The sequence below is a fragment of the Rana temporaria genome, chromosome 2 (genome assembly GCF_905171775.1).
Source record: "Rana temporaria chromosome 2, aRanTem1.1, whole genome shotgun sequence".
Classification (NCBI taxonomy): domain Eukaryota; kingdom Metazoa; phylum Chordata; class Amphibia; order Anura; family Ranidae; genus Rana; species Rana temporaria.
This window is the reverse complement of record NC_053490.1, coordinates 42877583-42892558: the sequence shown is the minus strand read 5'-3', so window position 1 is coordinate 42892558 and position 14976 is coordinate 42877583. Positions and strand designations below refer to the sequence as shown.

Below are 14976 nucleotides of genomic sequence, written 5' to 3'. Positions count from 1 at the left end.
TCTTTCGGCAACTCGTGACGCGCTGTATGCGACGGTTGGAAGCATGTCAATCAGATAGGAACGCCCAGTCCCGCAGAAGACATACCCGGAAGCGGCGGTGAAAATCCGCTACGTACGTAAAAAAAAAAAAAAATCAGCCGATTGTCATTAGGACAACTCGGCTGAATGTAATGTTAAACATTTAATTTTGGGTGAACCCCCGCTTTAATGCATAGGATGCATTAAGGTGAAAAAACATTTACCTTTACAACCCCTTTAAGCTTGCAATTAAAGGGGTGTTCCAGGCATTTTTAATGTTTATTAAAAGTCAGCAGCTACAAAAAGTGTAGCAGCTGGCTTTTAATAAACATACACTCACCTGCTCCACGTTCCAGCGACACGCTCCGCTCCTCTCCCCCCCTCTCTGGCTGGTGTCTTCATTCTAAGTGTGGGCACCCGGCCGTGACAGCTTTCGGCTTCACGGCCGGGCACCCACTGCGCATGCGCAAGCAGCGCTGCGCCATCCAATTGGACAGGCGATCGCCTGGGACCTGTCACGTGTCCCAGGTGATCGCCTACAGGGAGGGGCTGCCAAAAGGCGATCCGACTATTTGCCTTAGCAGCCCCTCGGCGGAAGGAGGAAGTGGGACAGGAAGTCCCACTCCTCCTGAAGCCCCCACTCCCCCCCCCCCCCAAAAAAAATGACATGCCAAATGTGGCATGTAAGGGGGCGAGAAGTGGATTAAGCGGAAGTTTCACTTTTGGGTGAAACTCCGCTTTAAAGCTGAACTCAAAACAAAGCAGCTGAACACACAGGAGCCGTGTCACCTGCCAAAGGATTTGTATTTCTGTCCATCCAGTCCTGAGATTTAAACAGCTCTGCCACGCAGGAAAGCCAGGGGTGACGATTCCATTTAAAGTTGAAGCATAATCTGCTTATATTTTGCCTTCTCTGGCTCCTCCCTCCCTCTCATTGACAGGCTTTTTTTTTAAAGCGGGGGTTCACCCTATCAACGAAAAAAAAATTTTTTTCTCTTTTACCATAAAATCAGGCATTGTAGTGCGAGCTACAGTATGCCTGTCCCAAATTTTTTACCCCCGTACTCACCTTGTACTCGTAGATCGAAGATACCGGGGAATGGGCGTGCCTATGGAGACGGAGGATGATTGACGGCCGGCTCTGGCGCGTCACGCTTCTCCGGAAATAGCCGAAATAGGCTTGGCTCTTCACGACGCCTGCGCATAGCCTGTGCGCAGGCGCCGTGAAGAGCCGAGACCTACTCCGGCTGTCTTCGGGGAGAGTGACGTGCCAGGGCCGGCCGTCAATCATCCTCCCTCTCCAAAGGCACGCCCATTCCCCGCGGGAGCCGAAATCTACGATGTCCGATTACAAGGTGAGTCCGGGGTTAAAAAAATCGGGACAGGCATACTGTAGCTCGCGCTACAATGCCTGTCTCGATGGTAAAATCATGTGGGTGAGGGTGAACTACCGCTTTAAGAAGATCCATTTTCATAACATAACTTATTTTAAACCCATCATCACTGGGTCCACGTGCTTCTCTATGCAATGCAGGCAGATGTTGGCTGGTGGGGGGGCAGCAGGGTGCTGTATATATAGCATCCCGAAAACATCACATCACTCTGCCTCAGTACTTCTCCTTCCCCCGTCATTAAACATGCTATTTTTAAATGACACCTTCCCATTTTCATGACATACCTTATTTTAAACCCAGTGACAACACCACTGGGTCTCTGTGCTTCTCTATACAACTGAAAATATCACAGCACTCGGCCTCAGTACTCCTCTCAAGGGTTCTCACAGAATAAATGGAGGAACATCTGTTCCCCGATCTCCTCTGTGATGAGCGAGCCCATGAGCGATGAGGATTTTGTTACTTCCGATTTCTCAGCTGTAATCCCCTCGCTGTTACAGCCTTGAAAGCAGCTAAACAGGCACGACCGACCTGTGCTTGATTAGCTGCTTTGGAGGGCAGGGTAGACATCAGAGGTTTAATAGACCCCTGATATCTCCATAAAGAGGATCTGTCACTGCCCAATTTATCACAATTGTAATAGTAATACAGTTATATGGAAAAAAAAAATTATACCAATGATTGGGCAAATTTCCTCCCACTGACATCAACAATAAGACACTATTCCTCCAGCTGACACCAATAATGGGACACCATTCCATCCACTGACACCAATGATGGGGCATTGTTTACTCCCAGTGAGGCTGAAACAGAGTGAAACGCATTGGAGGCGTGGCCTGGTGGGAGCCCAGGCTAAGGTCATCTCCCCATAACCATCACAGGACACCGTGGATGTACGGCACCGGGGATCCTTCCTCTCTTCCTCCTAGTGACTATAGGAGCTGGGACGAGCTCCCTTGCTGGCACTGTTGCAGTGGATGCGGCATCACCCACACTACTCCCCACATTGATGCAGCCTGAGCGGCACACTAACAAATCGTAGGAATAAATCCCTTCCAGGCATATACTATGGAATAAAAGGACGACACGCGCCTAGCAGCTCATGTATAAATCTTCAGATGAAAAATGGCCTCAGCCTAGTCTCCTCCAAGGCCATGCCCCTGACAAGTCCCCAGGACTTGGTCACAGGGGTCCTCTGTGACAAAGTCCTGTTGGTGGGACGAAACATATTAGTGGTAGGGCGAGGCGAAAAACATTAGGGGTGGGGCGAGGCTAAACACATTAGGTGTGGGGCGAGGCGAAACACATTAGGGGTGGGGCGAGGCAAAACATATTAGTGGTGGGGCGAGGTGAAACACATTAGGTGTGGGGCGAGGCGAAACATATTAGTGGTGGGGCGAGGCGAAACACATTAGGGGTGGGGCGAGGCGAAACACATTAGGGGTGGGGCGAGGCGAAACACATTAGGGGTGGGGCGAGGCGAAACATATTAGTGGTGGGGCGAGGCGAAACACATTAGGGGTGGGGCGAGGCGAAACACATTAGGGGTGGGGCGAGGCGAAACACATTAGGGGTGGGGCGAGGCGAAACACATTAGGGGTGGGGCGAGGCGAAACACATTAGGGGTGGGGCGAGGCGAAACACATTAGGGGTGGGGCGAGACGAAACACATTAGGGGTGGGGCGAGACAAAACACATTAGGGGTGGGGCGAGACGAAACACAACAGGAGCATGGCCTGGGAGGAGGCCAGTTCTCATATGAATGCATACATGGGCTGCTAGGAGTGCATCATCCTTCACAACACAAGATCCCCGTTTGACCAAAATTTTACCAAAAAGTACAAAAATTTGGGCAAAAAGTACAAAAGATTCAGCAAACAGAGCTTTTCAAAAATGCAACACATGATGCAATGCTCTGATGTAAGGAGCTTCTTAATTTATAACGGTAAGTAGTTATTATTCGGTTTTAGCATATTTGTGATCCTGCATTGCAGCGCACATAAAACGCGATGTGCCCTTAGGAACGTGAATGAAGATGGCTCTGTAGTTGCAGATCTGTGATGATGTGTTCATGCTTATCTCTATGACATGAATAAATGTATAGCAGTTAGGTGATGGGGCCCCCAGGGCTAGACACGTGTTTTAACAGGAGCCACATTAACCCTTCCTGTAGAGAACAATAGACCCCTCTAGGGCAGCGGTGACCTCCTCGGGATTGGCGTATGCCGGCATCAGATTCAGAAGACATGAGGAAAGCTGAGATTTCAGGGGGGGGGGCAAATTGATCACATTTGAAGTACTGACGGCCTATCTAATTTCTTGAGACCCTAACATGCCAGAAAAGTACAAATACCCCCCAAATGACCCCTTTTTGGAAAGAAGACATTCCAAGGTATTTAGAAAGAGGCATGGTGACTTTTTTGAAGTAGTCATTTTTTCCCACAATTCTTTGCAAAATCTAGATTTTTTTTTCTTAATTTTTTTTTCCACACAATTGTCATATTAGCATGTTATTTCTCACACACAGCATATGAATACCACAAATTACACCCCAAAACACATTCTTCTATTCCTCCCGAGTATGGCGATACCACATGTGTGAGACTTTTACACAGCGTGGCCACATACAGAGGCCCAACATGCAGGGAGCACCATCAGGCATTCTGGAGCACCCAAGCCAATTCTGACATTTCTCTCCTACATGTAAAAATCATCATTTATTTGCTAGAAAATTACATAGAACAACAAAACATTATATATGTTTTTTTAGCAAAGACCTTAGAGAATACAATGGTGGTCGTTGCAACTTTTTATCTGGCACTGTATTTGCGCAGCAATTTTTCTAACATGTTTTTTTTATGAAAATATAAACTTTTTGTGCTTGAAAAAAAAACCAAAACAGTGAAGTTAGCCCAATGTTTTTGCATAATGTGAAAGGTGAAGTTACGCCGAGTAAATAGATACCCAACATGTCACCCTTCAAACGATCAAGCGGCGGAACAGCCGCTATGATTGTTCTTATGGTGTGTGGAATCTCCGGCTGAAAAAGTTGATATCTGAATGATGACTGTAGTTGCAGGCATCATTCAGATATCCCCGCACAAAGTCAAGGACGTCATATGACGGCCGGCGGGTAGGAAGTGGTTATTGCAGAGTATTGCGGAGTATTGCAGGGTATTGCAGGGTATTGCGGGGTATTGCGGGGTATTGCGGGGTATTGCAGGGTATTGCAGAGCATTGCAGGGTATTGCAGAGTCTTGCAGAGTATTGCAGGGTATTGCACAGTATTGTGGAGTATTGCACAGTATTGTGGAGTATTGCACAGTATTGCAGTGTATGGGCAGGGGTGGCTGAGCAGGGATGGATGGCTGGATCTGTGACTGCAATTGTCACAGATCCAGCTCACACTGCTGCAGCCTCCGCTCTCCCCCCCTCTCCTCTTACACTGTACCGATCGGTACAGAGGGCCGGATTCAGAAAGAGATACGACGGTCGTATCTATGCGCCTGATTCATAGAATCAGGTTACGCGTAGATCTCCCTAAGATCCGACAGGTGTAAGTGACTTACACCGTCGGATCTTAGGCTGCAATCTCACGCTGGCCGCTAGGTGGCGCTTCCGTTTGTTTACGTGATGAATATGCAAATGAGGAGCCGATTCAGAAACGAACGACCGCCCGTCGCTTTTTTTTTACGTCGTTTGCGTTCGAATTTTTCCGGTGTATAGTTACCCCTGCTATATGAGGCGTATCCTATGTTAAGTATGGCCGTCGTTCCCGCTCCGAGTTTTGAAATTTTACGTTGTTTGCGTAAGTCGTTTGCGAATATGGCTGGACGTAATTTACGTTCACGTCGAAACCAATGACGTTGGTTTTCTCTATGACTAACTTCCGTCATAACGTCGCGCCTGGGCCTCTGAGAGTCATAGAGACTGCCGGGGACCATCTGCATACCTCCCAACCCGCCCGGATTCTGCGGGAACTTCCCGCACAGACTGCATCCTCCCGCAGTCCCGCAAAGTGGTTAACTTTCCTGCACAGGAGGGAGAAGAAAACATTCTGAGGATAGACATGCGAGGAGAACTGACAGGTGGTGGTGAGTGGCAAGAACTTCACACCCATCCATGGCAAACCCCCCCCCCCCCTGCTCACCCACGATCCCCCCCCCGCGATCGTCCGCCTCCCCCCCACTCAACAACTTTGATTGGCCGCCCCCCCCGCTCAACATCATTGATTGGCCGACCCCCCCACCCCTGCTCAACAACTTTGATTGGCTGACCCCCCTCGCTCAACAAAAATGTCCCGCAGTGGATCTTTAAAATGTTGGGAGGTATGCATCTGGCACTCGATTTTCTCTATGACTAACTTCCGATTCCTTCTCCGGCTCGCCGATCGCAGAAGAGCTGTTAGAAGCACTGGAGGGCATTGGAAAGGGGGGGGAACGTCCCCTCCCACCGCCTGTAAGAATGATCAAGCAGCTGAACAGCCACTATGATTGTTCTTATGGTGAACAATGCTGAAAATAAATGATATCTGAATGATGCCTGTAACTGCACCCATCATTCAGATATCATCACTGAAAGCCTAGGATGTCATATGACGGCCTGCGGGATGGAAGTGCTTAACTGATCAGCTTTTCCACCAAAGTTATAAGCTTTTTTACCACTTGCCCCACCCTAGATTGTAAGCTCTTATGAACAGGGCCCTCGTAACCTTCTTGTATTTTATTGTATTGGAACTGTACTGTCTCCTTTTAGATGCTGTGCAAACTGTTGGCGCTATATAAATCCTATATGAGAATAATATCAATCTGTGTTGTGGTGGAATGCCTTCAGAAAAGTGTAGCGTGCAGCATCATTGGTGCGTTACGGCCCATTCAAAAATGCACGTAACTAAGACTATGTAAGATTTTTTGAAACTATGTTGAGAAACTTATGAAAAATAAAGAATTTACTATTTGTTCCCGGGCTTGCCCCCCTGACATCTGTTTGGGGTTTATCCCTCTTCATCATACACTGCAGTACCATGCCCAGGGCTGCTGTTATAAATCAGGGGGCCCCCTATAGTCTACCTGGCAGGGCCCCCAGGCCCCCCCCCCCCGAAATATAGCAAAACAATGTTTTCACCCAAAAATCATTAGCAGACACAAACATAACAGAGAACCTGTGTGAATTAGCCCTTTTTAAAATATTTTTGTAATTTTTGTAATTTTTTATGGTTTAAAAAAAAGTTTACATTTTTTTAAATGATTTTATTTTACAATAATTTTTTTTCTTTTTTTTTACAATTTGTTATTTTATTACAAAACAAGTAAGCAGGCATTGCCATGGGGGGGGGGGGGGGGCAGCACAGTGACACATAGAGGGAATCAGAAGCAGGCAGAACAGGGAGGGGGAAGCAATTACAAGAAAAATTCCCTGTGTCTGTGTCTCTCCCTGCAGCAGCTGAAAGCCAGCATCCTTCTGTAATTACCGTATTTATCGGCGTATAACGCTCACTTTTTACCCCTTAAAATCAGGGAGAAATCGTGGGTGCGCGTTATACGCCGATCCCCGCTTTCTGAGCGCTGACAACGACATATACAGAGTGCAGTACACTCGGGTACACTCGGCTGGGCTCAGTGAGAGGAGCCGAGCGTGGCTGAGCCCAAGCGAGTGTACCCGAGTGTACTGCACTCGGTATATGTCGGCGGCGGCGTTCAAAAACAGCGCGGGAGAAGCGGGGAGGACACCACGAATGCCGCAGAAGGACGCCGGACCCGACAAGGCCGCCAATGGACGCCAGGCAACTGTAAGTAACTGTATCTGAAAATTGTCACTATTTCAATTTTTTCCCTAGGATTCTCCTCTAGGTTTGGGGTGCGCGCTATACGCCGGTGCGCGCTATAGGGCGATAAATACGGTACCCCCTCCGGCTGACCACACCAATTCCCTCTGCTGTCTGGCCCCCCCTGTGTACCTAGGCCCCCTACAGGAGGACTGGTGGTCCCCCCTTATCAGTGGCCCTGACCATGCCCAAGCTCAGCTCTGCACAGGTCCCAGAACAGGAGGTCATTTTTTGCGCATTACCCAGTGCAGACTTCTGTTATAAGGCCTGATTCACACCTATGAATTTTTAGTGCTTTTTGCATTTTGCAGATTGGCACTACAGCCCATGTAACATGGTTTCCTATGGAACACGTTCTGTAGAGCAAATCTGTTCTGGGACAGGGACACATGTGATCCTAGGTACTCTACAAAGCTGTCTATGTTGTTTTATTAAAATAAATAAACAATAAAAAAATGATATATACAGTATATACACCATAATAATACAAATTTTTAAATATCTATGTGTAATATATATATATATATATATATATATATATATACACACACACACACACACACACACATCTATATAAATGTTTTATCATATATATATATATATATATATATATATATATATATATATATATATATAAAATCACACAAAGGAGTAAAGGGTAGCAGATACATTCATATATAGAAACAAATGACATTTTATTTCCGACGATAAAATGTCTAAAAACTCAAATTAAATGTCATATTAATATTAATACCAACAAACATTGTCCACTGCAAATATCCATGGCTAGTGGTCAAAATAGAGAGAGCTTAGGTCGACGTGTTTCGGGGAAAACCACGCTTCCTCAGGACCTCCTGTCTGTCACATAAGTGCACATGACTAAAGAAATATATTCTAAAGACAACGAAAATATATGTATATGTTATAAATCATCAAGAAACATAATTAAGTTTGTTTACAATAAATATTACCGTATTTATCGGCGTATACCGTTCACTTTTTTGCCCTGAAAATCAGGGCAAAATTGTGGGTGCGCGATATACGCCGATACCCGCGCTTAGTTTGAATGCCTGCGCCAACATATACCGAGCGCAGTACACTCGGGTACATTCGGCCAGGCTCGGCTTCGCTCGTAGTCACGCTCTGTGCCGTTTATGCGTGAGAAGCCGAGCCTGGCCGAATATACCCGAGTGTACTGCGCTCGGTATACGTCGGCGGAGGCTTCAAACTGAGCGCAGGAAGCAGGGATTCGACACAGAGACAGCGCGGGAGAAGCCGGTAGAACACCACCAAGGCCGCAGATGGACGCCGGGTAAGACACTAAAACTGTAAGTAGTAAAATTTAATAACATTTTTTTTACAGGATTTTAGGGTCAACATTAGGGGTGCGCGCTATACGCCGGAGCACGCAATACCCAGATGAATACGGTATTATTATTATACAGGATTTATATAGCACCAACAGTTTGCACAGCGCTTTAATCATTAGGTTTGAAAGGTACCTGATATCTATCCTATCTATATGTTTCTTGATGATTTGTAACTCATGCATATGTTTTCTTTGTCTTTACAATATATTTCTTTAGTCGTGTGCACTTATGTGAGAGACAGGAGGTCCTGAGGAAGCAGTGTTTTCCCCGAAACACGTCGACCTAAGCTCTCTTTTTCGACCAATAGTCATGGATATTTGCAGTGGACAATGTTTGTTGGTATTAATATGACATTTGATATGAGTTTTTAGACATTTTTATTGTCAGAAATAAAATGTAAAATAAAAATGTTTCTATATATGAATGTAGCTGCGTGATCACTGGAGGGGTAATTCAAGTCCTACCATTTACTCTTTTGTGATATATACTTTTAATAAGTATGACACCTTCCACTGGCACATATTTTGTCAACCCCCCCCCCCCCCCCCCATACATATCCAACAAATAAACTTTTGCTAATTTATATATATTTAATTAATTATATAATTTATATATATATATAAATAATAATCAAATAATACAGAATATATATTATATATTTTTTAATTATTACCATTAATAATAATAATAATAAAATATATATATATATATATATATATATATATATATATATATATATATATATATATATATATATATATATATATTTTTTTTTTTTTTTTTTTTTTTTTCATAATATAATAAAAAGTAAAGAAGATTTGACACAGGAACACCAATACCAAACATGGGAAGGTATAAAGCAGTGTAATGGGGATGGACTATGGACTGTGGAATTTGTAGTGTGTATACAGCAGTGTACATGACCACAACCAACAAGCACTGCTCATTCCAAACATAAGGAAGCGAGAGAGGAAAAGAAAAGGTTCGGGAGCTCACAGAGGATTTTACAAAGAGGCAGAAACACACAGTAAGAAACAATTTGTTATAGGGTTATAGAGAAGGTTAGTGTTAGGGTTACAAGGAAAGATTTGTGTGGAAGTTGAGGAGGGTTAGGGTTTTAGAGAAGGTTAGTGTGGAGGTTATGGGGAGGGTTAGGGATATAGAGAAGGTCAGTGTTAGGGTTATAGAGAAGGTTAATGTTGAGGTTATGGAGAGGGTTAGTGTTAGGATTACAGACAGGGTTAATGTTAAGGTTACAAGGAAGGTTAGTGTGGAGGTTATGAGGAGGGATCGGGTTATAGAGAAGGTTAGTGTGAAGATTAGGGGGGGTTTTAGGGATATAGAGAAAGTTAGTGTTAGGGTTACAGGGAAGGTCATGTGGAGGTTTTGGGGAGTATTAGGGAGAATGATAGTTGTAGGGTTCAAGGGAAGGTTGGTGTGGAGGTTAAGGGGAGGGTTAGTGTTAAGGTTACAGGGAAGGTTAGTGTGGAGTTTATGGGGAGGGTTAGGGTTATAGAGAAGGTTAGTGTGAAGGTTAAGGGGGTGTTAGGGATATACAGAAGGTTAGTGTTAAGGTTACAGAGAAGGTTAGTGTTAGGTTTACAGACAAGGTTAATGTTAGGGTTACAGGGAAGGTCATGTGGAGGTTATGGGGAGTATTAGGGAGAATGTTAGTTTTAGGGTTACAGGGAAGGTTGGTGTGGAGGTTATGGGGAGGATTAGGGATATAAATGAGGTTAGTGTTAGGATTACAGAGAAGGTTAGTGTTAAGGTTACAGAGAAGGTTAGTGTGGAGTTTATAGGGAGGGTTAGGGATATAGAGGAGGTTAGTGTTAGGATTACAGGGAAGATTAGTGTTAAGGTTACAGGGAAGGTTAGTGTTAGGATTACAGAGAGGGTTAGTGTTAAGGTTACAGGGAAGGTTAGTGTTAAGGTTACAGGGAAGGTTTAGGTTACATGGATGGTTATTGTTAAGCTTACAGGGAAGGTTAGTGTTAAGGTTACAGGGAAGGTTAGTGTTAAGATTACAGGGAAGGTTAGTGTTAAGATTACAGGGAAGGTTAGTGTGGAGTTTATAGGGAGGGTTAGGGATATAGAGGAGGTTAGTGTTAGGATTACAGAGAGGGTTAGTGTTAAGGTTACAGGGAAGGTTAAGGTTACAGGGAAGATTTGTGTTAAGGTTACAGGGAAGGTTAGTGTTAAGGTTACAGGGAAGGTTTAGGTTACAGGGAAGGTTAGTGTTAAGGTTACAGGGAAGGTTAGTGTTAAGGTTACAGGGAAGGTTAGTGTTAAGGTTACAGGGAAGGTTAGTGTTAAGGTTACAGGGAAGGTTAGTGTTAAGGTTACAGGGAAGGTTAGTGTTAAGGTTACAGGGAAGGTTAGTGTTAAGGTTACAGGGAAGGTTAGTGTTAAGGTTACAGGGAAGGTTAGTGTTAAGGTTACAGGGAAGGTTAAGGTTACAGGGAAGGTTAGTGTTAAGGTTACAGGGAAGGTTAGTGTTAAGGTTACAGGGAAGGTTAGTGTTAAGGTTACAGGGAAGGTTAGTGTTAAGGTTACAGGGAAGGTTAGTGTTAAGGTTACAGGGAAGGTTAGTGTGAAGTTTATAGGGAGGGTTAATGTGGGTGTTCCAGGAAGGGTTACATGGTGGGTTACAGTGTTGGGGGCTTGGGGTATGTCACTCTCTGCTCCACAAACTACCAGCGCTGATCCCTAAGCACCCAAACCTAATGTATGATTGGTAGCACAAAGTGCTGTAACCTATAGCAACCCATCCCTCCCATCCGCCTACCGATCTCCCTCAGATCTAACCCCAAATCCTTTACTGCAGTTTGCCCTGTTCCTCCTAAATACAGCCAACCCATCATCACTCAATGGCGACATCATGAAGTCTAAGTGCGATTCCTTTAAATGAAGAAAAGAAAAAAAAAATCCTCCATCTCCTAAATGAACGTCGCCATCCTACGCCGCCAACAGGTCCACTTTAAAGCTCCAGCCATCCGTTGGGCCAAAAGTAAGCGAGCGCATGACACAATACCCTGCATGGCGTTGTCACCAGGGGGGCGAGATTCCAAAGTCAATTCTAATCCCGCTGAATTCTATTCAACTGTCACCATTACACGAAGAACGCGGTGAATGAAATGACGTCCCGGCGCAGTGCACATGCCGGCAGCTTTTTGGAAAGAAGGAAAAAAAAAATCTATAGAGAAGATGCATTAACTCCTAAAATGCTGGGCTGAGGAGGACGTGGGGAAGGTTAATGATATTCGATAAATCCAGGGACGGCGCTTCGGGGGGGATGTGCGAGCGACGAAGATTCCGAGGAAAATCCTCGCCTCTGGTGCTTTTTCTTTCTATAGACGAGGAGTTGGCGGGGGGGGGGGGGGAGATTAGGATTGTCCCCTTGTCCCTGAGTACACCTAATGAAGTCAGCGCTCTGCATGCAAATGAGCCTGGCGGACGCACGGGAAAGTGGAAAGAGTTCAGTAAATCTCTGCGTCCCTCGCCATGAGCCTTCCTCTATGGGGGATACGGCGCGGGCGAGCAATCAGTCACCCGCCAGACCGAGGAAAAACTTCTCCCTATCGCCGGGGTCTAGCCGGAGCTGACTTGGCAATGAATACGCATTTTCTACCCGGACAGCTCGACGCTTGGGGCAGCAAAATAGATGCGCAAAAGGCAACAAAAAAAAAACCTCATTACCCCAGCTGGCGTTGTTAACCCCTTCACCACCAAGATCAAACCACAGGATTTTTTATTTATTTTTTACCTCCCCCCACTCATCTGTTATAGATCGCTAAACGCACAATAACATATAGAGCCTTGTGGGGATATGCATTATGCATGGTCTGTGTGCAGCCTGACATTACAATACATCGTGCTGCATGCTATTAAATCACACAGGGGGAACGCACGGGGCTCGGCATTCCTGTGCTGTATGTAGAACAACGCACACCTACCTATAGACCTACATCTATAGAACAACGCACACCTACCTATAGACCTACATCTATAGAACAATGCACACCTACCTATAGACCTACATCTATACAACGCACACCTACCTATAGACCTACATCTATAGAACAACGCACACTTACCTATAGACCTACATCTATAGAACAACGCACAGCTACCTATAGACCTACATCTATAGAACAACGCACAGCTACCTATAGACCTACATCTATAGAACAACGCACACCTACATCTATAGAACAACACACACCTACCTATAGACCTACATCTATAGAACAACGCACACCTACCTATAGACCTACATCTATAGAACAACGCACACCTACCTATAGAACTACATCTATACAACGCACACCTACCTATATACCTACATCTATAGAATAACGCACACCTACATCTATAGAACAAAGCAACACCTACCTATAGACCTACATCTATAGAACAACGCACACCTACCTATAGAGACCTACATCTATAGAACAACGCACACCTACACACCTGCCTATAGACCTACATCTATAGAACAGCGCACACCTACCTATAGACCTACATCTATAGAACAAGGCACACCTACATCTATAGAACAACGCACAGCTACCTATAGACCTACATCTATAGAACAAGGCACACCTACATCTATAGAACAAGGCACACCTACCTATAGACCTACCTCTATAGAACAATGCACACCTACCTATAGACCTACATCTATAGAACAACGCACACCTACCTACATCTATAGAACAACGCACACCTACCTATAGACCTACATCTATAGAACAATGCACACCTACCTAAAGATCTACATCTATAGAACAACGCACAGCTACCTAAAGATCTACATCTATAGAACAACGCACAGCCACTTATATACCTACATCTATAGAACAACGCACACCTACCTATAGACCTACATCTATACATACAAATGTTAAACCTTGAGTGCTGAGAATGTGGTAACCCGTAGCAACCAAAGCCCTAACACCCAGTACTGAGGATACGGTCACCCATAGCAACCAAATCCCTAGCACCAGGGCTAAGGATGCGGTAACCCGTGGCAACCAAAGCCCTAACACTCAGTGCTGAGGATGCAGTGACTAGTAGCAACCAAAGCCCTAGCACCAGGGCTAAGTATGCGGTCACCCATGGCAACCAAAGCCCTAACACTCAGTGCTGAGGCTGCGGCGACCCATAGCAACCAAAGCCCTAACGCTCAGTGCTGAGGATGCGGTCATCCGTAGCAACCAAAGCCCTAGCACCAGGGCTGAGGATGCTGTTACCAGTAGAAACCAAAGCCCTAACACTCAGTACTGAGGATGTGGTAACCCGTAGCAACCAAAGCCTTAGCACCAGGGCTGAGGATGCTGTGACCAGTAGTAACCAAAGCCCTAACACCCACTACTGAGGATGTAGTAACCCGTAGCAACCAAAACCTTAGCACCAGGGCTGACGATTCAGTAACCCGTAGCAATCAAAGCCCTAGCACCAGGGCTGAGGATATGGTAACCCGTAGCAATCAAAGCCCTAGCACCAGGGCTGAGGATATGGTGACCCATAGCAACCAAAGCACTAGCACCAGGGCTGAGGATATGGTGACCCGTAGCAACCAAAGCACTAGCACCAGGGCTGAGGATGCGTTAACCCGTAGCACCCCCAGCCATAGCAACCAGGGATGAGCTTGCATCCTAGACACAGAAGCTAAATGGTTGCCGTGGGTTACAGCCTAGCAACCTGCCGGCATCATAGCCGTTTAATCGGCTACAGCAGATCACTATAGATCAGCAGGGGATCAGTGCTGTCTTTGCAGGTCAGAGGCTGTCCTCAGCTCACACAGGCTCAAAGTTTTATCAGAGCAAGGTGGCACAAAGTTCTGGTAGGGCGGACAAGCTAGCGGCAGCACACAATGCCACGAGGGGCCCCCCTCCTTACCTGTGCCAGGCTCCCGGCGTGCATTCAGCTGCTGGATCCTACGGGATAGATATCCATGTGGAGGAGACAGGGGGGGAAAGGCTGCTGCTGCCTTCCCTGCACACACACAGCCAGCCCTGTGCTGCCTATAGACTGGGAGCTGGGAATGTCTATGTATTGCTCCAGCCTTTGCTGCTATTCCCAGCCCTCTAATCACAGCGCAGCCTACTGGGGAGATGAGCCTCGCCACCGCCGCCTGCACGCCTGCCTGCTCTCTTCTCTCACTGCTCTCATCTCTCTCCTTAGGGCCACACTGGCCCCTGGGTTATGCCACACAAAATATAGAAAAGCCTGCAAATGGATTGGTTGCCATGGTGAATACAGCGGCGTTTACGTAACGCTGCCCCGGGGCATTACAATAAAAGTAAAAATTAACAAAAATATTCCTCCTGTGTATTTATTTATTGAAATTACGATTGGCTCACAA

At 45.8% G+C, this 14976-nt stretch overlaps 1 long non-coding RNA gene across 1 annotated transcript in view; it reads right to left on the bottom strand.

Moving 5' to 3' along the window:
* LOC120928977 overlaps window positions 1-14641 on the bottom strand; it is a 264765-nt gene extending 250124 nt beyond the window's left edge. Inside the window, exon 1 of the long non-coding RNA XR_005747330.1 lies at window positions 14511-14641. This is a non-coding gene — a long non-coding RNA (uncharacterized LOC120928977). The remainder of the gene's footprint in view (window positions 1-14510) is intronic.
* Between the last annotated feature and the right edge of the window lie 335 nt (window positions 14642-14976).